General features: G+C 41.9%; 1 long non-coding RNA gene across 1 annotated transcript in view; it reads left to right on the top strand.

Moving 5' to 3' along the window:
• LOC117045822 overlaps positions 1-25612 on the top strand; it is a 113813-nt gene that overhangs the window by 31232 nt on the left and 56969 nt on the right. The window contains exon 2 of the long non-coding RNA XR_004426478.1: positions 5488-5562. This is a non-coding gene — a long non-coding RNA (uncharacterized LOC117045822). The remainder of the gene's footprint in view (positions 1-5487; positions 5563-25612) is intronic.

Raw genomic sequence — 25612 nt, 5'->3', positions numbered from 1 at the left:
TCGGAGAGGTGCATGTGAGCCAGATGAAATGCCATTTGATGTGCTTATTATATTGTGTTCTGTCTAATTTTAGGTTTATTTCTACATATTCAGAGTTCAAGTGTCCTGTGTAGACAGATATTCTGAATGCACTCAGGGATCTATGCAAACTTATTTTTCATCAGATTAGAAAGCACCGTCTCCCATAACTTTTTGTTTAGCAAGATAGGAAGGAGGTATTCATGCAAATTCTCCTCAAGGATCTTAATTAATAAAAAGCTATTAGTTAGATCACAGCTTGGTAATTGTTTTAGCCCAGGAGTATAGACCATTAACATCATTTTTTAAAAGCTTTCTTAATAAGCAGCTATTCTTGTACTGCAATTGCTTTTAAATCTCCTGAGAGTGGGGTGTAATATTCAACTGTTCCAGTTCAAAGCTTTCAGCGCTCAGAGGACATACATCCGTTTTCAAGTTGCTAATTTGCTATGGTAGTCCATACCCTATTCTTTTTCAACCGGAGAGACAAGCTCATTTACTATTTTCAGACTGATCATGGATTATGTGTGACTTACATACACAAATGTTATAAATGCCACACAATGCCGTGGATTTGTAATTTGTACCTCAATGGGTTCTGTGCTGAATATGCCGCTACTGTCCCCTTCCAGGTTATTAAGTGGCATAGATGGAATGCCAGTGGTTGATTTGACAGCTAGAACTCCAGCTCAAGAGACTAGCTGTTGAACATGAAAAATTCATCGCAAAGCACCTTGTACAAAATCTCTCATTCATCTGGGCTTAAGCAAGCTAGCATGTCATCCGTGATTTTTTACAGCTTGGGCTGGCCCTTTGAAGATGGTCGGAGATTACATTTATCAGCATCAGTAGCTGAATCTTTTGGTTTAACAAGTACATAAATAAACATGGCAGCTTTTTAAAGAGACATATTTGATACATATTCAGCTTGGGCTTGCAGAACAGGGGAAAGAGTTGTGAGGTTGGAAAGCATTTTGAAGATCTTTTGACCTAGTTCCTACCATGACAGGAGCCCATTTCAGGTGCTCAGTTGTCACATAATTCCACTTGTTGGCATCAGCCCCACTGTTTAGATTCCCTGCTGGCTCTGGCTCCCACCAACCACATGATGGGGAAGCAATCTGAAGGAGCCTGCTCTGTGCACATAGGCTGCATAGTCCATAGCTGTCAACCTTTCCCTTTTTTGCGGAAAATTCCCTTATAGCATTGGGAAACAGCAGGGAGGGTTGACACCTATGTATATAGCAGTGGGGAACAGCAGGGAGGGTTGACATCTATGTCATAGTCACATGACTGCAAGATCCCAAAAACAGGATGTCCCAATTTAAACAGGGCAGTTGAGGGGTGTGAACTTTTAGATGTAGCTCCAAAGCTACATTTTTAGCTTGTTTTAATTACTGGGCCCCACTACTGTAATATCCATGTACAGGATTATAGCACATTGTGACTATAAGGCCTTGATCAGTGAATTCATTTATTACCCCATATAATTTATGAAAATATATTTCTTCCTTTAATTACTTGTCAGACCTTTCTCCAATTCCTTAGACTGTTAATTGCATCTTACATGTTAGGTATTACTTTCTCCTCTGCACTATAGCCTTTCCCTACACACACCCATCACAAATTTCTACCCCCACCCCACCCAGCCATTAGTTTACAGTGGTTTCCTCAGGTTACAAACACCTCAGGTTACAAACACTTCGGGTTACAGACTCCACTAACCCGGAAGTAGTACCTCGGGTTAAGAACTTTACCTCAGGATGAGAACAGAAATTGTACTGTGGCAGCATGGCGGCAGCGGGAGGTCCCATTAGCTAAAGTGGTACCTCAGGTTAAGAACAGTTTCAGGTTAAGAACAGACCTCTGGAACGAATTAAGTTCTTAACCAGAAGTACCACTGTATTGCTAAATGCCATGGTCACACTTTGGTATTTCATCTGGGTGGTACAAAGATGAAGTGGTGTAGTTTATAGGCCATGAAATTTTGATGAGTCGTAGTTAATTCTGCATGAAGATCAAAAAGCCAGGGCAGTTAAACTCCTTCTGAGAAACAGCTTCCCTGGTGAAAGAATACCCTCAAGTTGAACTTGTTTGAGGCTATTTTTTAATTACATTAAGCTTATATTTTCTCCTGCCCTCTCCCTTTATTAATTTCTTTTCAATAATATAGTCATACGCACATGTACTACCCAGACAAAAAAGTTGTGTTTTAATAATGATTAGCATAATAAATTACTTTATTCAAAGATCAGTTTCTGTCTGCTAGGATATCCTGTGATAAATGATTTCTGGCAAAGATGTGTTTTGTTATCAATTTTAGGCTTTCCATCTTGGGAATCTCTGGGCCGCCTGATGTTGTTGGACTCCATTTCCCATCAACGCCAGCCATCACCACCAATGATCAGGGTGATGGGAGTTGTAGCTTAACATCTGGAGGTCAAAAGGGTCCCCAGCCCAAATATGGTACTCAGTTGCCTATTGCAAGTACACTGGCTTTCTGCATTAAATGCAATACAGTCATACAAATTAAGATGTGCTTTCCACTCCATCTGCTCCATCCAGCCTACGGGAATTGTAGTGATTTGCAATCACCCTCAGAGTGCAAAACGTTGCTGTATCTTGGAAAGCAACTCTTAGCATAGTGATACCATGAAAAATTCAGTAGCTGAATATTACGCTTCGCTCCTCAAAATCTAAAAATCTGAGGAAATCTTATTCTTTGGTGGCAATTTCATAGTTGTATTTCAGAAACAAAAGTGTTATTCAAAAACACTTTTAAAATTGCATTGTTAAAACACAGTCAAACCACAACCTGAAAGTAGGCATCGTTAAAGTTGGTTCACAAAAGGAGGAAGCACATAGTTTCACCACACAGTTATCTGGGTACATGACTGCGCAGAAAAACTTTGGTATGGTAAACTTATCACAAGGCTAGTCACAGCTGTTTTGCCATTTTGATGAAGAGCAACCACAATCAATGAAATGGCTACAGGAATTATTATGCAAGTAGTTAATTGATACCAAACTTACCCCATGCAGTGCTGAACCAGAGTACATAATAGCAAAGGTGAAATAAATACCACTGTTTGTGCCCACCCATCGTAAGACATAAGGGAAGAGGAACGTCAGAGGAATCCATTAAAAATGGACTATCAAACAAATTTCCTTCCACCTACCCATTTGACCCCTACTGTTTTGAAGCATAGACCCTTGCTGTGAAAGCCATTCACCTTAACTCTCTACAACAGTTTTTTTTAACATGCACACATTATACAAAAAAATATATAAATTGTTTTGTAATATATGTTATTTACATATTCATTGAAGTATGCAGCTGGCTATTTGCTTTTCCTATTTCTGAAGTGTTGCTTGTTGCCAAAGGAATCCTATAAGCACTAAGATTTCAATCCTAATATCTACTCAGAAGTAAGTCCCATTGAATTCCTTGAGGTTTACTTCCAGGTAAGTGCGGTTAGGATTTTATCACTGCTCTTCAGTTAAAGTCTTAGCCTCTTTCTCAAAATGGGAAGAACCCACTTCAACTGCCCATTTTTCATCACCCTAGATCTTCATTTTAAAAGCAATACTAAATTTAAAATGCCTTTCCTTTCCTCTCTGAAGTTTTCTTCAATGTCCCTCCATGATACCTCAGGAAATTAGCTAGAATGAGAAGTTTATACTGAACTGTGAAAGCAAGGTTGTGAGAGTTGCTGCAATCCTAATGTTGTGAACCATGGGCCTACCTGGCAGCAAGTCAGTATGCCAAGTCCAAGGGTCAGGAAACACAGTCCAGGATCAATCCAAGTAGCCAAGTCTGAAGTCCAGCAGTCAGGAGACAGTCCAGAGTCAAACCCAAAGCACAGTCCCATAGAGGTTCAGCAGTATCCAAATCAAAGTCCATTAACATAGGCAGTTGAACAGACAAGGCACCTCAGCTCTGCTTCCCTTTTGTACTTTGCATGCTGTCTGCAACATCTGGGCTTGATGAGGCAGGTGACCCTCATCTATTCCAAGCCTACTCCAGCTGAGAAATCACACTCCTTCTCCCAGAGCTAACGAGCCCCACCTGGCCAGATAGTGAGCTGGGCTGTGGACCCTTGCCTGCCTCAGCCTCCTAGGATACCTCTCCTGCTGCTCCCTATGCCTCAGAGCCTGCTGTGGAGACAGGAGCCCCTCTGGCTCTGGTGATGGGTCTTGCTGCTCCAGCTCCTATGCACTGTTCCCCATCCCTTCACCATCATGTCACCCCGTGAGTACTTCCTTCCCTTTCCCCTGCTTGCCCCCGTGTGTCCCAGTCCCGGCTACACCCCTTGTTGGGATCCTCTTCCTCCTCTTCCTCCTCCCTGTTGTCCTGCCAGTTCATGACACCCACCTTTGCTTACCAGGAAGGAAGGAAGACTGTATTCAATGGAACTTATTTCTAAGTAGACATGAACAGGTAGACATCCAGCCATAGATGGTTTGGTAATGGGGCATTAGCCACTTCATTAACTTTGTCTTTAAGGGTCTTTATTCTTTTTGCTTCAAAGGACTAACAGGGCTACCCCTCTGGAAAGTCATTAACTTTGAAAGAGAACATGCAGGGAAGGTAATTGATTTGCAAATATCTGTTGATGGTTGAGATATAGGTGCCTATTTTGTGCTGTGTAAAAATACATTAAAATACATGTATTTCTGCATCAATGGACACAAAATGAAACACAGCAGAATGGAAAATGTCACATGACGGTGAAAATGAATATTGTAATAGATTGAGGCATGTTCACACATCCCTACCTGTGGTCTTCCAGATTTTGTGTGACTCCTCCCAATCATAGCATAGCTGTTAACTTTTACCTTTTCTTGCGAGGAATCCTATTCGGAATAAGGGAATTTGCCTTTAAAAAAGGGAAAAGTTGACAGCTATGCTCTCAGTTCTCCTCAGACTCGGCCTACATGGCTAACAGTCATTTGACAGGGGTGGCATTAGATGTAGTCCAGCAAGTGGAAGGCATAGGTTCCCCATCTCCATTTTGAATCTTATCTACAACAAGCTCCCCCCCCCCATGCTTAGGCCAAGTATTTTGCATTGTACAAAATTCTGTAGCTGGCAGCTGCAACTCCAGCCATTGATTTCTTTGTGCAGTAACTTCTCATGATTGAGAACTTGATGGAAAGGTGACAATGTAAACATTTGTGGCAGGGGCCATTTAGCCAAAGGCACTTTGGAGAATCCCCCAGAAGGAACTAATGGTGCTAATAAAATTGTAATTGTTTCTAACCTTAGCAATGGCCCAGGCAAATCAACAGCACTTCGTATCCAATCATAAACAAAGTTCTTCTCCTTTTCCTTCAAGTTGCTCTTGAGAAGCTCATGAAAGTGAGCAGAGCACAATGAAGAAGCCCCCAACGATCATGTGTTCTTCTGACAAATAAAGATTTGCCTTTTTTAACCCCTGACCTTTCTTTATACTTTCTCTCTTCTAGCCACAGATAGGGACCAATGAAGCTTGAGATGAGAAGGTGACTGCAGTGAAAGAGATTGGTCCGATGATCCCTGTGGTAAGTGGAATTAGCAGCTGTGGAAATGTTTGATATTCTGTGCCTTCTGGCCATGTGGCTACTTTGACAAAGCATGGAATGCTCAGGGCACAGGAATCTGTCCCATTGGACACAATAGGACTCAGAACTGCTCTGACTCTCCTGTTAGGAGGAGGGGTGTGGTTTTGGTACCATTTTCTATTCTTTGTGCATCTACGTAATGGCATCTCCAAAGTATTAAATAGTAACAGAAAAACAGTAGCAGAAAAAAACCTGCTTCCTCATCCCTAGCTCAATACACCAGTACAAGAACACAATGCAAAAATGATGGGCATTAGCCATCCGTTTGCCCTGCTATCCATGCAAGAGCAAATCAGCATAGGACTCATTGCAGTGCACTTTCCCAGCAATAGAATTGATGCTGCTTACCAGGAGGAAGAGTAGGAGAGACAAGGAGGCAGGTAGGTCAATACTGCACAAATGCACAGGCAGAGGTCCAGCACTGCCCTGCCCCATTACCTTCCACCGCTGGAAAGGACTGATATCAAGATGAATATAATACTGAAATATTGGAAATATTAATCACTCCGTTGATATGTAAACTGTTTTATCTGATAGCTGCTTTGGGAGAGTTAAAATGTACAAACTGCTTTGAAAGACATGTCTTAGTGTATTTTGTCATGGTTGCTGCTGTTTTAAACATGTTGGTGGTCTCCTAACCACTACTTGAGGATGGATAGATTTCAAAGTATTTTCACTAAAAGGCATAGAGCAAAATATTCTAATAATATCTGCCATTACTCTGTGCTATGATGTCTGCTTGTTTTCTGGCTTTTCGCCTAATCCACAGTGCGGAAAAGTTCCTTGCATTTGCCTATGTGTTCCAACAAGTCTTGAACATAGAGGCAGCAGCCAGATTATTTCTGTATAGACCCACGGAGCAGGAAATGCCAGATGAATATGGTTGGTGGTAAAGCTTGATGGAAGTTTGTTCCTACAAAATGGATGAGATGGGGTGGGGGAGGAAACTGAGGCTTACCTGCCCTAATAAATTTCCCTTCTGGCTCTCAGTGTTGATCTCCATGTAGCAACTGCTCTGATGGTATTCCCTGCTGTGTGCTATATGCAGACATCAGGTACTGCATAGGCATTGCTCCAACATATACAGAAAAGAGGGGGAGAGTTAACAGATGATCTGCAGTGCACCAAAGCAAGTTGAATGTACAAACCAAAGCTGTTTCAGCCAACACTCTGTGCATAGACTTTAAGTTCCTAAATACTGAAATTGGGCAAGTGAGAAGCAGTGGTTTTGGTTTTGGTTTTGATTTTTAATTCAGCTAACCCAGATACACCTAGCCATGTAAGCTCTCTGTTTGTGGAAATTGGTACCCCCCTTTTTACAGTTAAGCTTTACTTCTGTGAGAAGGCCCAGAGAGTTTATTTATCTTGCTGCAAGGAAAGCTTTGCCACAAAACCTACAGGGGGAAAGGGTTGCAGAAGAAAGCACAAAGACAGCAGATAAGAAGGGGTGGCCATGGCTTACAGATATGATGAGGTGGAAAGTGCTATGGTGGCTGGGGAGATGTACTAAGGATTGGAAGTATGCACCAACCACAAGATTTGGTTTTGACTACAGGCGACTGCCCACTTTCACAGGGGCAATGTTCTGGTCTCCCATGAGCATAAACAAAATGTACTTAAAGGGGGGAGCCCTCTGCAATACATCTTCCCTCCAAACAGCTGCTTAGCAGGGTTGTGTGGCAGCAGTAAGAGCTCCCATGCAAAGAACTAAAAGGGATTCACTTTACAGGCAAAATCCCTCTCTGGTTATAAAGTGGAATGACCCATTATCATGGAGCTTCCCTCAGCCATTTGCCCTTTCCATCCTGGCATCTTCATTGAGTTTAGATATGTAAGTTTCACTCTTACAAAGTTGTTCCTTCCCCAGTAGGGAGCTCCCCCTCCTGATCCCGGACTTTTTCTTAAACTAGGGAGCTAAGTTTCAATTTTGCAAAGAAGCTCCCTCTCCCCTTGCTCTTCCTCAACACCCTGGCATTTTCCTTATACTTAGCTTAGAGCCATAGTTTCACTTTTAGTAGACACTCATCTGCAGCATTTTAAAAATTGTCTGGATCACTGAGGCACCACTAAGTGCTTCAGGGATCGCTGCTTCAATTCATGCAGTTTTGTAACAATCTTGCTTCACCTTGGACAGGCTCCAAATTCCTCCAAGACACTCAACCTTGGATTCAGGATTTGTCCAAATCTGATGCACACCCCTGCTAAGGATCTACTGAGGGGCAGGAGTTCCAGGAGCCAGCCAGTGTCAGTGTTGGAATTACTGGGCACCTCTGAAGACCACGTGTTGCTAGAGGCCCTGAACTAGTCATCCTCCTTGCTGTCACTGCCTCTTACATTGTCTCCTCCAAACAAGTGAGTCCTGACTGAAGAAAGAGCAACAACCTGCTCCCCTTCTTCTCCCCACTGAGCAGAGAGGGCATGTGAAGTGGCAGTGATGGCACCAGGAGGAAGAGGTGAGCACTGAGGATATAGAGTGATATATATAAAAAGAAAACTTTGAAAAGTTTAAAATTAACTAATCAGAGGGGGAAATTGATTAAAAATTGGCTAAAACAAATTGGTTTGTAGCTAACAAAGATGATAGAACCAAGAATGTGTTGAAAGATTTCTAATTTCAGAGCTTTCTGTTGGGAATCCCTCTCCCCTTCTTTGCATGATTCAACTAGGCCCCTGCTGGGAAATATCATTAAAGTTTCATTACCCACAGAGAGAAAACAACACTACTCCCTGAACTGAGATCATTGGAAGAGTAGCAGGTATTTCTAAAATTGTTTTTGAAATTCCTGAGAGATGACTGTAAATAATTGTTCAGCTATCCAAAGACTACACTGCAGTTGAAAAAGAAAAATCACAGCTATGTTTTGGGTTTTCAGACTCATATCCTTCTTGGTGTAAAGGTCTTGGAAATATTTCCATGGGGCTCAAAGGTTGCTTAAGATTTTTGTTTGTTGCTGGATCTGTGTCTTGGTTTCCCTATTAAATATTATTCCTTTCACTTCTAGTAACTTTCAGTTCTCTCAAGGAAATCAAAGTTTAATGATATATTTGTATGCTTCGAAGAAACTTGCAGAGGCTTGATTGCAAGTTAAATATGCCAGTGAGTTTACAATTAAATTATACTTTGTTGTTGGTGCTGGATTCTGTGAATCCAGTGTCAAAGGAGAAGGTTCAGATCAGAGTCCTGATCCTATAAAGCCCAAGTGCAATCCAAAATGTGTCTAGACCAGGCTTTCCCAACCTGATCACTTCCAGATGAGTTAGACCACAAGTCCTCTTATCTCTGGCCATTGGCCATCCTAACTGGGACAGATGGGAGCTGGAGTCCAGCAACATCCAGAGGATACCAGGGTGGAGAAAGGCTGGTCTAGATCAAGGCTAGAGATTTGTAGGCTCTGACAAACAGCAGTGATGAAATTACATGGCATCTCACACCCTACTGGTCTTGTGCATAAAATTACACAGGGTGTGGATATAGAGTTTTTCTTTCTCTCATAATGAAGCTGATTGGCAGAAGAGTCAGGACAGGCAAAAAGTAACTTGCACAGTGCACAATTAATGTATAGAATTTGCAACCACAAGATGGGGTGATCAAGATTAGTTTAGATAGCCTTATCCTCTATGATTCTGTCTTATTCCCCCTCCCCACTTTTTAAGCTATCAATGGCTCCTAATCACGATTGCTATATGCAACTTCCATGGTCAGAAGGAATATGCCTTTGAGCACCATTTGTTGGGAGAGCTCTATTGACTTCATGTCCTGCTTACAGCTTTCCCATTAGCCACTGTATTGAGCAGGATGCTGGAGTAGATAAACCTCTGGTTTGATACAGCAGGACTTTTCACGTGGGCAAAGGAAACATGAAACCAAGGGCAGAAGGGGACTGAATACAACACGGGTAGCAATAAGACACATGGCAGCAGAATGGGATTAAACAGGCCAAACCATGTCCACAGACTGTCATGCAATTGACTGTACAATCCATGGGTGAGTTCCAGGAGCCAGCGCAACTGACAAAGGAGGAGGGACCCTCACTAGCCTATGTTGCCCATCCACCATGGCCACACCAAGCCACAAACACCACTTCCCCAGCGTTCATGTAAGTGTACCTTCTGTTCTGATTGCCCACCACAACTGGATGGTCCTGACTGACTACTGTCTACACACACAGTTGCAAACTAGAGCTAGATGGGAAGGTTGTGGGTTCTCACCATAAATAACACTGCTAAGTAGTCAGTTCTAGATTAATTCCACTGCTACCTATCAGCCATATTAGAAGATGACTGCTTTTTGTTATTGTCAGTCAATCATTCACCATAAGACTGCTGAATATACACAGCAGGTATAAAGTCACTTTGGCCAGTGAGGAGAATTTTGGATTTAATTGTTTTAACTGTTTTATTGTTTTATTGTATTTTATGTTGTAAGCTGCTGTAAGAATTATTTTCCAGGGTAAAGCCAGGAAATAAATATTAAGTAGTGGAGAGCCGGTGTGGTGTAGGGGTTAGAGTATCAGACTAGGACATGGGAAACCAGGGTTCAAATCCCCACTTGACCATCACTGGGTGATCCTAGACCACTCACTGTCTCTCAGCCTAACCTACCTCACAGTGTTGTTGTGGGGATTAAATGAGGAGGGGAAGAACAATGTGTGCCACCAGGAGCTCCTGGAGAAAAAGATGAGATATAAATGCAACAAATAATCAAACATTGGTACTGTTAGTATTATCTTGGAGGGAGAAGGTTGACCATGCAATGGAAGAAATCCAGATTTCCATGGAGCTGATTTTTGGAATGGGCTATACCTGGGCAGAGCAGGAGATGTTATTCTTTAAAACAAGCAGGGCTTCTAAAATGACTTATCAACTTTCCCATACTTCCATTTTACTGTTATGTATTCTGATGGGTAGAGATTTGCAGACCTACATATTGTATACTCTGGAGTCCCATCGAAAGAGAACTTGTGTGCCCTGAAGCTGAACTGTAATTTGTAACTCACCTAGATTTCTATAAAGTTTCTTCATGGCCCCAGAGCGTATTAAACTCATGGCTAGGAAATCTGGAAGTGACAGTTGGTTTCTTAGAAATGGGGAAAAATAGAGTGATTTGAAATTCGGCACTAAAATAACTGGATTGGTTAGGGAGGTTCAAAATATGTGGATTTCGAAATAAATGAAATTTAAAAGTAGCTATGCATCAGACTTCTTTTCTTTCCTTGTACCTGGAACCCTGGAATACATCCGTATTGTTCCATCCATTCTAGCTCTAAATCCATTCTGAAAAGATAACTTAGAGGAAGGGAATACAGATTGTTCCTCCTTATGGGCTTTTAAATAATGGTCTTTAAGGTTTCACTTGATGCAGTTAAGAAGCCTTCTGAATTTACACATATTGCAGCCCAATAGAAACACAGAACCCCACATGTGATCTTGTCCATGCTGGCTGCCACATACACTTCAATGGAGGAAGCAAATCTAAATCTATAAGTAAGTGAAGAAGAATATAGTTTCTATCCCTGAATTGAATAGGATAAGCCTATAGAGTTACTATAGAAGAAGAAGAAGAAGAAGAAGAAGAAGAAGAAGAAGAAGAAGAAGAAGAAGAAGAAGAAGAAGAAGAAGAAGCTGGATCAGCACAAATATAGACAAAAGAAGCTGGATAAGCACAAATATAGACAAATGTTACCCTGTTACCCTTTGCCCCACTTTGCTCATCCTTTTGAGCCTACTGGGACACAAACTGTTTGTTTTTGTGTAATGGATAACACCTGGCCGATTGCAGGTGTTTTATAAATATGATATAAATAAATAATATTAACTCTGCAATCTTAAGTACACTTGCTGGGAAGGAAGCAGTGCGATGCTCAAGGGCACTTACTTTCAAGGAGAGGGTGTTATTAATGTATTCAATTTTCAAAGTCTGAAGGAGGCAAAGTCAGACCACTGGGCCATCCAGCTCAGTATTTTCTGCACTAAGTGGCACCAGCTCTCTAGGGTTGCAAGGAGAGTCTTTTCCAGCCTCAAGATGCTAAGACTGCACCTGGGACCTTTTGCATGCAATGTCCATCCCTGAGCTTTGCCTCTTCTTAGCCACCAGAAGAGAAGGTATCATTCTACATCAACAAAGCCTTTAAAAAAAAAAAACAACACCTGCCCAGTCTGTTAAATGTTTAAGGAAGTGCAGCACTCTTATAGATTGAATCTGCAGCAAGCCCATTTGTGACGAGGTGGGACAGAAGCACTGATTGTATCAGAGTCAAAGCATGAGCTAAACAGGTAAGTGATGCTGATGTTTGTATTTAACAGCGGGCCACAAACATGAGAGGAGGAAAGGTTGCATGGATGATATTGACTTGACAGCATTTTCAGAAAGAAGTTCATCCTCACAAATGTACTGGTCTCCTGTAATAATATCCCACATGTCTGCAAGTCTCTGTTTTTCTGTCCACCTCCTGAACTGCTTTGCCAGCATAGGCGGGAAAAGTGCTGTCAGAAAACTGAGAGGGAGGTGAAGCTATTAGACTGAACTGGGAGACCTGTTGCAGCCGTTTGTTTAGTTTTATTTGGGTGGGAGCCTTCACTCAAATTCCTTCCACCTAGGGGCTGCATAGGGGATTCACATGGTTCTCCCTTGACTCCTAGGGAGTTTTCAGGGCCTTTCTTAATATAGGCAATCATTATACAAATGCCCACAATAATATCAGGCATATTTGCATGCCTGCACCAGATTGCTTTCCTGATACAGTGAATGCCACTCCAGCGTCCTTATGTCAGACAGGTTGTTTGTTGTGTGTATGATTGGCTGGTGCCACATCATGGGATGTTACCCTGTCCCCGTGCTTTGATTGACTCCTTCCTTGCATGGCTGATGTGGGGGCATCATTCACATGCTGCTCCCTGATTAGTTGGTGTATGCAACATTGCCATGGTTGCTGGGAGAGCAGCTGTTTGTGCTGCTTTGCATTCTCTGCTTTGATGTCCTGTGATCTTCATGTCCACTAGGAGTGCATAGGATACAAACTAAGCTCTGTTGATGTTATGCTGGTACATGCTGGTCTAGCGGGACTATTAGATTGCTCTCCTCTCAAGCATGGAGTACTTTCCTAAACATGAATAGATGTGCACTAGAGCTGGGAATTGAAGCCTTTGGCCTCTCCTGCTATTTTCCCCCAACAAGTGATATTCAGAAGCATACTGCCCCCCAGTCTGGAGGTTCTATATATAGTGGACCCTCGGGTTACATTACCTTTGGGTAACGTAACTTTCAGGTTGCGAACACAGCATACTTCTGGGTTTCGCCCCATGTGCATGCACAGAAGCACTCTATCGTGCCATGCGCATGCACAGAAGTGGCGCCTCATGTTGCGGACTTTTGGGGGTACATAAGGACCCCTGGAACGAATTAAGTTCATATCCAGAGCATCAACTGTACTTTTCATGACTAGCCACCATTGATAGGCATATCTGAATTTGTCTAATTCCCTTATAATGCTGCATTCTGTAAAAAAAATAGCTGTATTGTGTAGGGAATGGCTACTTAAGCATTGTTCCCCCCCCCCCCCGCAAAGGAGCAAATGGGTCACTGAAAAGAGCATACAGATTTGTAGAAAAGTTGCATATAATAATGTATAAGCATAGATGCAAGGTTAGAACTACAATACATTTCACCCTAGTGGGAAATACTTTGTGTGCTCTGTCTGTTGTCCTGGTTCTGACTGTTAATGTGCAGCCTTAAGGCTCCTGCTCTTCCATCTTATGCATTGCTATCTTTAAACCGGACTTGGACCAGCCAGCCATTGAAATAAAGGACTGTCCTCTATGTATGGCCCATGGCCACCCTAATTCATTAGCTGCTACCAAATTCTTTAGTAGATGTCATGTTTTGCAATCTTTGGCCGCCATTTTCAGCCCCTGCCACCACTCCAGCAAAACCAGCATCCCACGGCTACCCAACCCCCTCCTCCGTATGCCTTTTCAGGTGCTGGATTTGTGCGCTGTGGTTGGTGATTAATATTTAAGGAGGTTGTTTGGCACTGGACATGCAGTCCATGCTTTGCAAGGACTTGGCAGAAAGGAGTGAGTAATCAGAGACGTGCCACCGACTCATCAAGAGAGATACCTCTGCTCAATACTAATCAAGCCCTGCTCTGTGCCAGTCCTCCTGCTCATCCCTTAGACCGAGAGCCTTTCCAAGGAGCTCTCCACCCCCTCTCCCAAATTGTAGCCCCGGGTGCCAAAATACCTTGTTATTTTCATCCATTTCAAATGAATGCCTGGAAAGCTGAAGTGAGAAGAAAATAGATCCTGCCTCCTGTTTTCTGTTTCCTATTATTCTCATATGCATCAAAGCCAGAGTACTGTACTTGGGTGGGGGGCTGCTGTTCATAGCAATAGGTGTCATTTGTGTATCTATGATACTGGAAAATTGCATTGAGAAATGTGTTTCCATCTTGAGATTCTGCACAAATCCCTATTAGCCTATTAAAGAAAGTAGTTCTAGCTCCATTATGCAGTTCTTTTCCAACATGGCCAAATTCAGACTGCAACATGCAGTAACTAGCAACAGGATCCTAATCATGTCTACAGAGAAGTTTTATTGAATTGAATGGGGCCTACTCCCTGGTAAGTGTGGTTAGGATTGTAGCCAAAGCAGTGATCCAAAGTGCATGTGCACCCCTCCCCTTATCCAGAAGTCGGCTTGACTTGTATGGGACTTATTCCCAAGTAAGTGTGAAGCTGCAGTCCTAGGCACTTGGCAGTAAAGCTGATGTAAAACAGTGTTGCTTACTTCTGATTACCGGTAAATAGGTTTAAGATTGGAATGCAAGCATGTACTATCTGTCCTATAAGTTTTATCCATTCAAGAAAGAGCTTATTCACCTAAAATATTCTAAAACTATCATAACATGGCCAACAAATGTGTGATTGGTTGAGACAACTGCAGTCCCAGCCCAAACCGTATTATGTTTCAACCATGCTGCAGAGACATCATGCTGGAGCATATCCTTGGGAATAGCTAAATATGATGGCCGAAACTCGATCTGAGCTACAAGAATCTACAGCGGTTGTTATCAACAGAAGTTAGACATCTGTAGCTAGTCTCTAGTCCAGGCATAGGCAACCTTCGGCTCTCCAGATGTTTTGGCCTACAACTCCCATGATCCCTAGCTAACAGGACCAGTGGTCAGGGATGATGGGAATTGTAGTCCGAAACATCTGGAGAGCCAAAGGTTGCCTATGCCTGCTCTAGTCATTGACACTTTCATGCAGGCATAGGCAAACTCAGCACTCCAAAGTTCTTTGGTGTGTTTCAGTTTCCATTTCTCCCTAGGTTAGCAACATAAGGAAAACAGCAGGATGGGGAGAGGGGGAAGAACTCTCTTTTGACTGGCAGGTCAAGCTTCTAATCAGAGAGGTGATTTTACCAGAGTTCTCCAATCACAGTGCACTACTGAAGGGGCGTTGAAACAATCTATCAGATTGTTGTTGTCCATTCTGTACTCTTTGCTGATTCTGCTAGTGGTACTTGCTTGGAAAATCCTGAACATTTAAGTCCTTCTGTCTCTGTGCCGTATACCTACACATCATGGTCAAATCAGATTTACTTTTGTGTGATGTTTGCTACCAACTGAGCAGAAAAGAAGCCTGAAGCTGTTTTTTCCCCATTCATCATAACTCTAGCCCATGCACCCATCAAATTGTGAAGGTTACTTTCCTAGGAGTACCTCTATAATATTTGGCATTTTCATAATAAAGTATTTGCCCACAAAACCAAAGGGAAGGAAACAATTTATTTGTAGTTCTCCCCACTTATCTCCCAAAAAACTTTAAAGTTACAAAACACACACAAAAAACCCTTGGCCTATTTTTCTGTAATTTTACAGGTTTTTTACCTAGGGGTCATTGTGTAGTTTTCACACAAATTGCCCATAACCCAATAGCAAGATTGTGAATCCTTTTTGACCACCACAAAACTGTTAAGGCTGCCCATGTAGAAAAAATGCTTTAGCCACCTTTCTGAGAATTGGCAAGATTAATCCTCTCAGAATTCCCATGCTTGGAAATTTCATCCAATTCTTCCGAAGCACCAATAAATTAGACAAGTTATTTTCTAAATATTTTTAAAGGTGTCCAGCACAAAAACTCCTCCATCCATTTGTCTGAAATTTGGCAGATTTCTTACCCAAGGGCATTTCTCTCATATATAATGTTTTCATACAAATTGCACACAAAACAATAGAGAAGATTAAGTGAATCCTTTTGTAATCACCCCAAATGATAGCGGTTGTTCCTGCAGGGAAACCACTGTACCTACCTTCTGAAATTTTTCAGAATTCATCCCTTCAGGAGGGGCTACCATGCTTGTAAATTTCATTGAATCCTGCCAAAACATTAAAAAGCTATGTTCAGGGATAAGAAGCATGTTTTGAAAATGCCCAGTAGAAACTCCTGGACCTATTGGTCTGCAATTTGGCAGATTTTATCAACTCAGGAGGAGATAATCAACCTTCAAATTTCAGGAGGGAAAGTTACAGATTTTCTCCTGTTCCCAATAAAAGTGGGAGGCACAAAACTTTGTTTTTACAAATTGCGATTTATATTCAAACCATAGCTGTCAACTTTCCCTTTTTTTGTGGGAAATTCCCTTATTCCAGCGCCATTTCCCAATGCAAGAAAAAGGAAGGTTGACAGCTATGATTCAAACCCGTAGCACAGGGGTGGCCAATTTCCAAGAGACTGCCATCTACTCACAGAGTTAATAACTGGCAGTGATCTATCCCCTTTTGGGGGGCTCAGGTCAAGGTTGTTGAGCTTTTTTTAGGAAGGAAAGCCATCCATGTTTGGGGGGGTTCAGGGCAAGGATGTAGAGCTTTTTTTAGGGGAGCTTCTTTGTGGAGAGCCAGTGATCTACCACAGATGTCCAGTGATCTACCAGTAGATCGTGATCTACCTGTTGGACATGCCTGCCGTAGCAGAACTGGACAGCATCCAAAATACTTTGGGCTGAACCTCAATCTTTTCTGGAAGCCAAATGGACTCCCAAACAACTCTTGCACACCCCTAATGCACACCCTTGTGTGTGTTGGCTTTCCTAGCAAATGTAAAACTGTGCGATCGAGGTTCCAGCTCCTGGGGAATTCTATGTGTGCAGAGGTCTATGTACACAGTTTTTCCCTTTGCAAATGCTTCTGAGCATTAGGGGTGGTTTAAGGGGTGGTATATATGGCCTTGTGGGCGAGACCAGAAGTGCAGCCTTTCTGCTCCTTGATCATAGTAATGGAATACCTTTCACATAAATGATGTTTGAAGGCCTCTGCTTTTTTTTTTTTTACGGAACCCAAGCTGATACTGTTAGAACTTCCACAGATGAAATACCAGAGGCAAGGATTTTGTATCTCCTGACATCATCTCAAACGTAGAACTTTTCAAAGAAAGCACTGTTCACCTATGTTATCAAGTGATGAGATGACCTCTGGAGGTAGAATAAACGCATATCTGGTGGGAATGTGGTCGCAGTAGTGGTTCCTGCCCTGACCTATGTGTGTTCGTTCTATACTTAAATGTCACCTGGAAAGGGATGCTCAATGAAGTACAGGGATGTTTAAATCAGCCGTAAACCTGTCCAAGAAATGGAGCTATGTTGGGTGGAGGGGGGCAAACAATATGATAAATCTAACCAAACTGTTAACAACCAGTTTCTTCCTTTTGTCTGTGTGGAAACAGGGAGAAATGAATGGCTTTTCAGATCCGCCTTGAGCAAGAAGGATACTGTGACATCATGTTAACATTTTTCAAACTTTTTAGAAACAATGTGCTGTTACTTAGAGCTGAGGGTTGTTTTTTTTACACAAATGGGTGTGTGTGTGTGTGTGTGTGTGTGTGAGAGAGAGAGAGAGAGAGAGAGAGAGAGAGAGAGAGAGAGAGAGAGAGAGAGATGGAATGTTAGCACAGGAGTACAGGACGCTTTATATTGTGACCTGCCATGCCAGTAATTTGCATAAGGAAACAGGCTCACATTTAATTAAGTGAGAGCTTTTTTCCCTGTGGAAGTTTCTAGCATGCAGGGAATCACAATTGAGACCAGATTGGGGGCAACAAAAGGTTAAAGCCCTCTGAACCCCTCACTAATGTTCCAATTTGGATTCTCCCCATCCTCAACCACTGGCAATCTGGGTTAAGAAATCCCTGTACTTAAGGACACTGACAGAACTCGTGTATTATCTAGATAGAGCCTTAAAGCTATTGTGCAAGAAAGTTTGATCTACTTTTCTCCTCCACCTTCCACCTAATCTCTTTGCAAATATTAATGAAGTGGGGTCCCACAACAATCCTGCAAGGAAGGGAATTTATCATTAGGCTAGCATTATAGAAGCTGAGAAACTCAGCAGAGGTAAGTTAATTGGCTTGCCTCAGGCCATGCAGCAAAGTCATGGTAACATGTATTGCTGTTATATTTATTAGTATCATATCTACTGTTTTTCCTAGGTCTTCTAGCATCAGGGATGGAGGCAAACTTACTTTATCAATCTAAAAAGATGGGGACACCCAGATGGCAGCTCCAAATGCTCCCAATTGTTCACTCTCAGACAAACGGCTTGCCAGGAGGAGCAGTCAGTCTCCATGCAGTTACATTTTCAAATGGCTACAATGCCACTGATTGTTTTTGTGATTTGACACTGAGTCATCAATGCCCTACATAGCTCACTGGTCTTTCTTCTCCCTTGGCTAAGAATTTTGCCCCTCCCTCTGTCCATAATATCCCTGCACTTCCTTTCTTCCAGACAACATCCTCAACATCTAACACCAGACATGTTCACAATGTTGTTTTGTTTTTAAAGTTGGCTCCCTTCCCACCCTGAGGAGGTTCTGCAGTGGTGGAGACAACAGCCATGTAGCAAGGGAGGAATATGACCTTTTTCCATTGCACATGAGCCCTTTCCAGTTGTTCAAGGAAAGAGAATGTGCATGCATAGGCCAAACGGCATCAAGCTTTGCCCCATAGCTAAGTGCAATCATTTTAACATCTGAACCAAATGCACACAAGAAGTGCAGCCTGACACCTAACTCTGCGCGCACGCACGCACACACACACACACACCTTCCTACTCACTGGAAATGTCTAAGATGATATGCAAAAAAGAACTTGAGGGAAATGCTATTGCCTTCCTCATCATTCAAGCTACGCCCTGGAAATCTTTGGAAGGTTCCTCAAGAGACAGGCGCCTTTAAACACAATGGGAGGTGGAGGAAGGTGGTGGCAGTGAAACTATGCCTCTAATGCAAACTTGACTGGCTCATAATACACTAGGAGGCCCACCCAAGCAGGATGGATAAACTGTCATCTCCCAAAATGTTCTTGAGCTCTCCATCTGCACCAGCCAGCAGGGCCCAATGGTGAGAGATGATGGGAGCTTTATCCCAACAACTTCTAAAAGGTCACAGGCTGCCCATCCCTGCTCTTGAAAAATTCATATCCTGCTATTCTTTTAAGAAATTTCCTTCACAACACAACTTAAGTCTTCAATAAAATCAATTCCACCCAAACACCACGGGTAGCCAACAAAGTACTCCCCAGATGTTGCTGGACTCCAGCTGCCATCTGCCCCAGTCAGCATTACCAATGGCCAGGACAGATGGGACCTACAGTCCAGGAATATTTGGAAGGCACCACATTGGCTACCCTTGTTCTAAAGTATATAATCGCCAAGTTGGCTTGGAGTACCAGCACCCCTATTGTCTGCTCCTCCTGCCCTGAAGCAAGTCCCTTGTATTTAGGAGACTGACGACAAGAAATAATCTGGAAGATCTGGCACTGTTCCTGATTGACTACCACATGCAGTAAGAGCATTGGATTGAACATTTATTCCACGCAGAGCAAAGTTTTGACTTATGAGAACCATTACAAGTGTCCTCCTTCTTTATGTAGCCTATGCAGAGTTCTTTCAAACTCTACGGCTGCTCATTCCCTTAGTCCCTGCTAGTGAGTCACAACAAATGCTGCTCAGAAACCAGACGACACAGCTCAGGAGGAGGGCGGGTGGGTAGTGATATAATCTGTGAGCATGAAAGGGCACAGTCCATAACCATTTTATTTACAGTGAGGTGGCTCAGCTTAACAATTCTCATAGTGGCTGTCCTGCTCTGTGCAGGAATAGAAGTGTATTCCTTTGTATTGGAATGCCTGTTGCAATTAACATTCTTCGCAGTTTAAGAGCATTTGTGGCAAAAGATACAGCACTCTTCGGCTGCAGAAATGAATGCTCACTTAACCCTGATGCTTTTGCCTGTGTGCCAATAGCAAAACAGAACTTTGGCATCCTGAGCCTCTATCGGACAGCAGCTCCTCTGACTCTTAAAGTGAAAATCTTGCTTACATACTTCACTGGATCGGGAGAGTACATTTGGCAGTAGGCAAAATCAAGCCCAAGGCCAAGTTCATGACTGTTAACTTCAACTCACATCAATCCCAATTTGTCCTAATCACTGCAGCATTTCTTGCTTCTTCCGTGTGCTGTAGTAGAAATAATAACTGAACATTGATCTCCTAGGAGATAAAACTTACATTCTACCAGTGTCTACATGTTATAGCCATTTATTTCTTCACTTAAGGGACCCTGGAAAAGGTTTTTTATTTTTAAAAAAGTGAGGGGCTTATTTTGCTTCTACAGGGTGTAATGATGGCTCCCAAGTTGGACAGCTTTAAAGGAGGATTAGACAAATAGGGTTATATTGGAATCACAAGTAAGGAAAGTGCTGTTATGCTCAGGTCCTCCTTTCAGGTTTCTCATAGGTATCTGGTTGACCACTATGAGAACAGGATGCAGGGTTAGATGGTCCTTTGGCCTGATGCAGCAGAGCTCTTCTTATATACGTGGTCAAGAAGACATGAAGGCTGTTGCCTACTTTTCAGGTGCATTTTTATGTCCCCTTATTTAGTGGGCAAAAATTATGAAAGTGTGCAATATCCCTTTCAGTGTTGTATAATTAGTTGATCACCGTCATTGTTTCATAAAGAAGAAACAATGACTAAGAACTGGTGAGCAGTCAAATTAAGAATTATAGAACACTCATAAAACCCCAATCCACCTTGACTCCAATAGTCTTTCTTGCTTGACAATCTCAACCTCCTGCCAATCTTCGGAGAGGTTCTGGGTCTCTCTGCCTTCAAACACATTTGTTCCTCCTAGTGGTGGAATCAGAAAAGAAACCTGGTGGGGAACAAAGAAGGGGCATATTTGAACTTTCTCAAAGAGAAACGTATTTATATTTCACATTAATGCTATGATACAAAGCGTATTTGCCAAGCACTGTGATATATTACATTGATTTCCATAAGTTTTATGTCCAAGTTAGTATGTTTATGATTGCAGCCTTAATTAAAATTTTAATTTAAGATGCTATTTGTTTTTGGACTTAGTTGTAATCTCTAGGTGCTGCTAAAAATCAAACCCTTAAAAAAATGAATAGAATGCATCAATGGGATCTGTCCTGGCAAAATAGCTCTGTACAGCATTCCAACAGCAAAAGCAGGTCACCTGCTGAATTTCTTGCTTGTAATTCAGCTTTCAGCTTTTTAAAAAGTGCCCAGCCCTGCCTGATAAAAGACTGCAGTCCTGGATACCAAGTAGTATTAAACCTCCTTTATAAACCCACATCCACCTCTTATGGGGGTCACTTCTCTGGGCACTCCAGGGGAGCTGGAACCTCAATCACTTTGGAGGGGGGCCAGATCACAGCCGTGTAGGACAGCACCTGCTTCCATATGTTAAAGTGTGTACCTCAATGTGTAGTTTGTACCAAACACTTATTGATAGAGCATATTAGGAAACACGCTTTTATGGATTGTATGCTAATTACATCTATATATTTCTTCTTCCTACAATCTTCTGTGGATTTCGATCTACAAAATCACTTTTTTTAGGACTGAACCTACTTATGAACTGAGTTGCATGTTATTTCAGACCCGCTATTGCTTAGGGCATACTTAGGGAAGTACTTGAAATCATCCATACAGATAGATTATAAACAGAAATATGCTGTTGTCCACTGAGGGTCTTCTTCATAGCAGAATAAATTTTATTAGTCCATTAGCCGACCTGTCAGGCTCAGCTGATAATCACCAATCTGCTTGGGGGGAAACACTAGTTGCTCCTCATTAAATTTATTGGAACACTAACCAGAGAACTCAGCTTTTAATGTTTAATGGGAATGTATACGACCTTAGTAGATTGGCTGCTTTTTCCCTTGTTTATCATTGAGGAAAGCAAAAAGCAGATCTTTGTCCAGTGCAACGCTTCTATTGTTTATGTGGCTACAGCACTGCATGGAAAAGAGGAATGTGGTGATAAATTGTGGCTAGCTCACACTGCATATGGCTCACTCCATATGTTCCCCCCAGTTTCATACTAACCTTCATGATTCGGAAGTTTCATATTAACCTTCATGAAACCATTCCAACCAGTGCACCTCCTGCTAGGCTCCACATATCTTCTTGGCTCCATCTCACCATTCTGGAAGCTACCAACCAGCACTGAAGTCTCTGGTGCTTATCAGTCTTCCCCAAGTGCTTGTGGAGCTTGCAATGATATGTCCACCTCCATTTCAGCTGGCATTCAGCTAGCATCTGAAGAGATCAGGAAGCTTTGTGGCCAAGTCCAGCCCATGGGTTTCCCTGTCTTGGGACACAGCTAGACTGGTAAAGAAAAAGTGATTTATATGTGTTGTATGTGCGATATAACATTGTGCCACCAGATCTCTTAGGATGCATTGCTCCATCCCTGATGCTTCCTCATGCATTTCAACCCATCAAATATTCCTGATTTCAATATAGCCATCCAATAGTGACTCTCATAGATTGTTGATGTTTTATTTAATCTTTCTTTTAATGTTAATTTAATTGTTTTCTTGTGTACCAGTAATTGTTTGTGACTATATATAGTCACAAACAATTACTGGTACACAAGAAAATATATATATATATATATATTATATATATATATATATACACTAATTGGTTTTATGTTTGTAAATCGCTCCTTTCCAGAATGGCTTCTGAGTGGTATATAAATTTAGTAATCAGAATAAGAATATATTTTGACCAGGACTCAGTATAGTTTATATTGCTCCAACCCATCCTGAGTCCTTATGGAAGGGTGGGCAAGAAATCCATTAAAAACATCATCATCATCATCATCATCTCCACAATGTTCAATTTAAAAAAAAATAAAAAATTACACATTCTCCCAAGGGCACAAACCCTTTGGAGAGCGCTGATCATGAGTGATTTTGCTTGTTAACCCATGATCCAGACATAATTTACTGATTTTGTACAAAGGATTACTTACTAAAAATGCTATTTATTCATTTAAACTTGCCCCTTATGCAGACAGATCAGTGACCTTTCCTCAAATCTATCTAGGCATATTTTTAAAAGGAGACTAAGATTAATGTTGGGTAATGCTACTATGCAAGGAGTACAACATGATCGGGTCTGGGTGCTCTACCTTCTCTGTATCGTTGATGAGGTCAGAAAGGAGAAAAAATTACATGGCAAGAAGGCCACAGGGATAAAAGAGATGAAGACCGAGGGACAATCACGATGGCATTTAGCATGACAGGGTTATGTCTCTCAAGTGTTTCCGAGCCAGTTGAAGCTCGCCACGCATTGACTGCACACACAGAAAGCCTCCCCAAGTGGCTGCTTATGATTGCTCACTAAATAGACACTCAGACTACATTTGCAACAATGTTAGAACTACGAGTTACAGGTGGAGACACTGCAACAAAATAAAATATTTCAGTGTGGAGTACACCCAGTTCAGGATTCCAGCCACTCCATTCCCATCTCTCCATCTCTCTCTCTCTCTCTCTCTCTCTCACACACACACACACACACACACACACACACACACACACACCAGTTTTCTTTCTCTCCAATCAGCACACTGTGGTCACTGAGCATGCTCAGTCTTTCTTGGACTCTTTTTTTTAAAGGTTCACTCCCTTAGGGCTCCCCCCCCCCCCATGGCTGCTGCTGTTCAAGCCTTCTGATACCTCACTTGTGTATATGAGCAGTGCCATGAATTGACCATAGGTACAATCTTCTTCAGGCACCGGCCAGACCTAAACCTCCCTTGCTTTAGCAAGGTTGCTTTATCCCATGCCTTCAGATCATACCTCATGACCTGGATGTGATGACAGAAATCTCATCTGCAATTGTTGACTCTGAATATTATATATTTGCATTTGATGCCCAATTATATCTGATTCCAAACTTTGTTACTGGACAGTGCTTTATGGCATTTGACATGTCATAATGTTTATGATTTTTATTTGAAAGCTGACACACACTGATAACAATTGACAGTTGGCCACTTCAGAGATTTCATATCTGACAGCTGGCAAAATCAAAACTTTCAGGAGATGCAACAACAAATCAGACAAAGGAAAACCCATCACATTTTTGAAGTAAAGGTTCACTTGCAAAAGATGAGTAGTAAAGGGGCGAAAGTGTGCCAAATTTCAAAGGCTTGCTAAATGTTTTGAGCTCTAATACTACAGGCCTGGGCACATCTACTCAGAAATAAGTGCCTCTGGTTTCAATGGAGAATACTCCCAGGCAAGAAGGTATAAGATTGCAGCTTAAATAATTATTGGTATCTGAAGAAGTGTGCATGCACATGAAAGCTTATACCCAGAACAAACTTAGTTGGTCTCTAAGGGGCTACTGGACAATTTTTTTAAAAAAAAAATTATATATTTCAACTGCGTCAGACCAACACGGCTACCACCTGAATCTAGAATCGTGCAAGGCACCACATTGAGCTGCATAAAATGGAAGTCCATCAACCTTATCTGAACAAGTGTGCATGCACACAAAAGCCTATACCCAGAACAAACTTAGTTGGTCTCTAAGGTGCTACTGGACAATTTTTTAATTTGTTAATTTATTTCGTCAGACCAACACAGCTACCTATCTGAATCTTAAATAACTATGTAAATCTATCTAGACAAATTCCTTATAAGCATGAAAATAGGCAACTATTGTCTAGTGAACTGCAATCATTTAGAGCAGACTAGGAAAATACAGTATCTTATCCTAAACCCTATGATAGTTGTTCCAAAATAACTATTTCTATTGTGAATTTTTTGTTGAACTTTTCTGCAGAAATAGACATGCAAGGAAAACTCATTAACTTTTCCATTTATTGTCGCTCTTTTGTCTGAGATTTCTAGTTTCCAGGTGACATGACATATATTTTTGTCCCTAACGACAAGGGGAAAGGGGGAATCAATGATGTAGGCTTGATATTGTTGTTGTTGCTATTTTTTTAATTGCCTTCAACACAATCATCTCAAGGGGATGTACAATAAAACAACAGAAAAGCACAAAGAACAGGCAATGCATTTAAAACAAAACAAAAACCAGACACCCACGGCAAAGACTTATTTATCCACCTGGGGAATCCTATCAGTGAGATAGGAGTGTCCCAGGTATTCTCTTGCTTTTAATTCTGCATTAAAAGGTGTGTTGTTTCATGCTGGGGGGGGGAATAACTTACAGCAGTGTGTCATTATAGCATTCTAACTTTACTTATTCTTTGCCACAGCCTCCGAACTCACCCTTAGGCTATACAAAATGATGAAAGATGGTGCATAATATGATGTCTTCAGTGTGAGGAGTTGTACCGGTATATTAGATACCTTTACTTATTTAAGCATTTCTTTAACTATTATGTTCTTGTGCCAGCCCCTGAAATTCATCTTTGAAACTGTTGGCATCCATCTGTCTTGGGAGACAATGGAAGAGTGTGCCTTCAGGAGTAAAGTCAAAGTGTTGGAGAGTTACAGCACCTGCTGTGGCTGTAGAGACTGAAATGGGAGAGACATGTTTTGTTGCAGGTTGGGAAGATGAAGGCATCCAGTTGTGCTGATACAGGTGTTTCTTCTCTCTGCTCCTCCCAGCTGTCATTCCTCCCCTGGTCACTGCTGT

The sequence above is a fragment of the Lacerta agilis genome, chromosome 4 (assembly GCF_009819535.1).
Source record: "Lacerta agilis isolate rLacAgi1 chromosome 4, rLacAgi1.pri, whole genome shotgun sequence".
Classification (NCBI taxonomy): domain Eukaryota; kingdom Metazoa; phylum Chordata; class Lepidosauria; order Squamata; family Lacertidae; genus Lacerta; species Lacerta agilis.
Note: the sequence above shows the minus strand (reverse complement) of the source record. Positions and strands in the feature narration are given on the sequence as shown.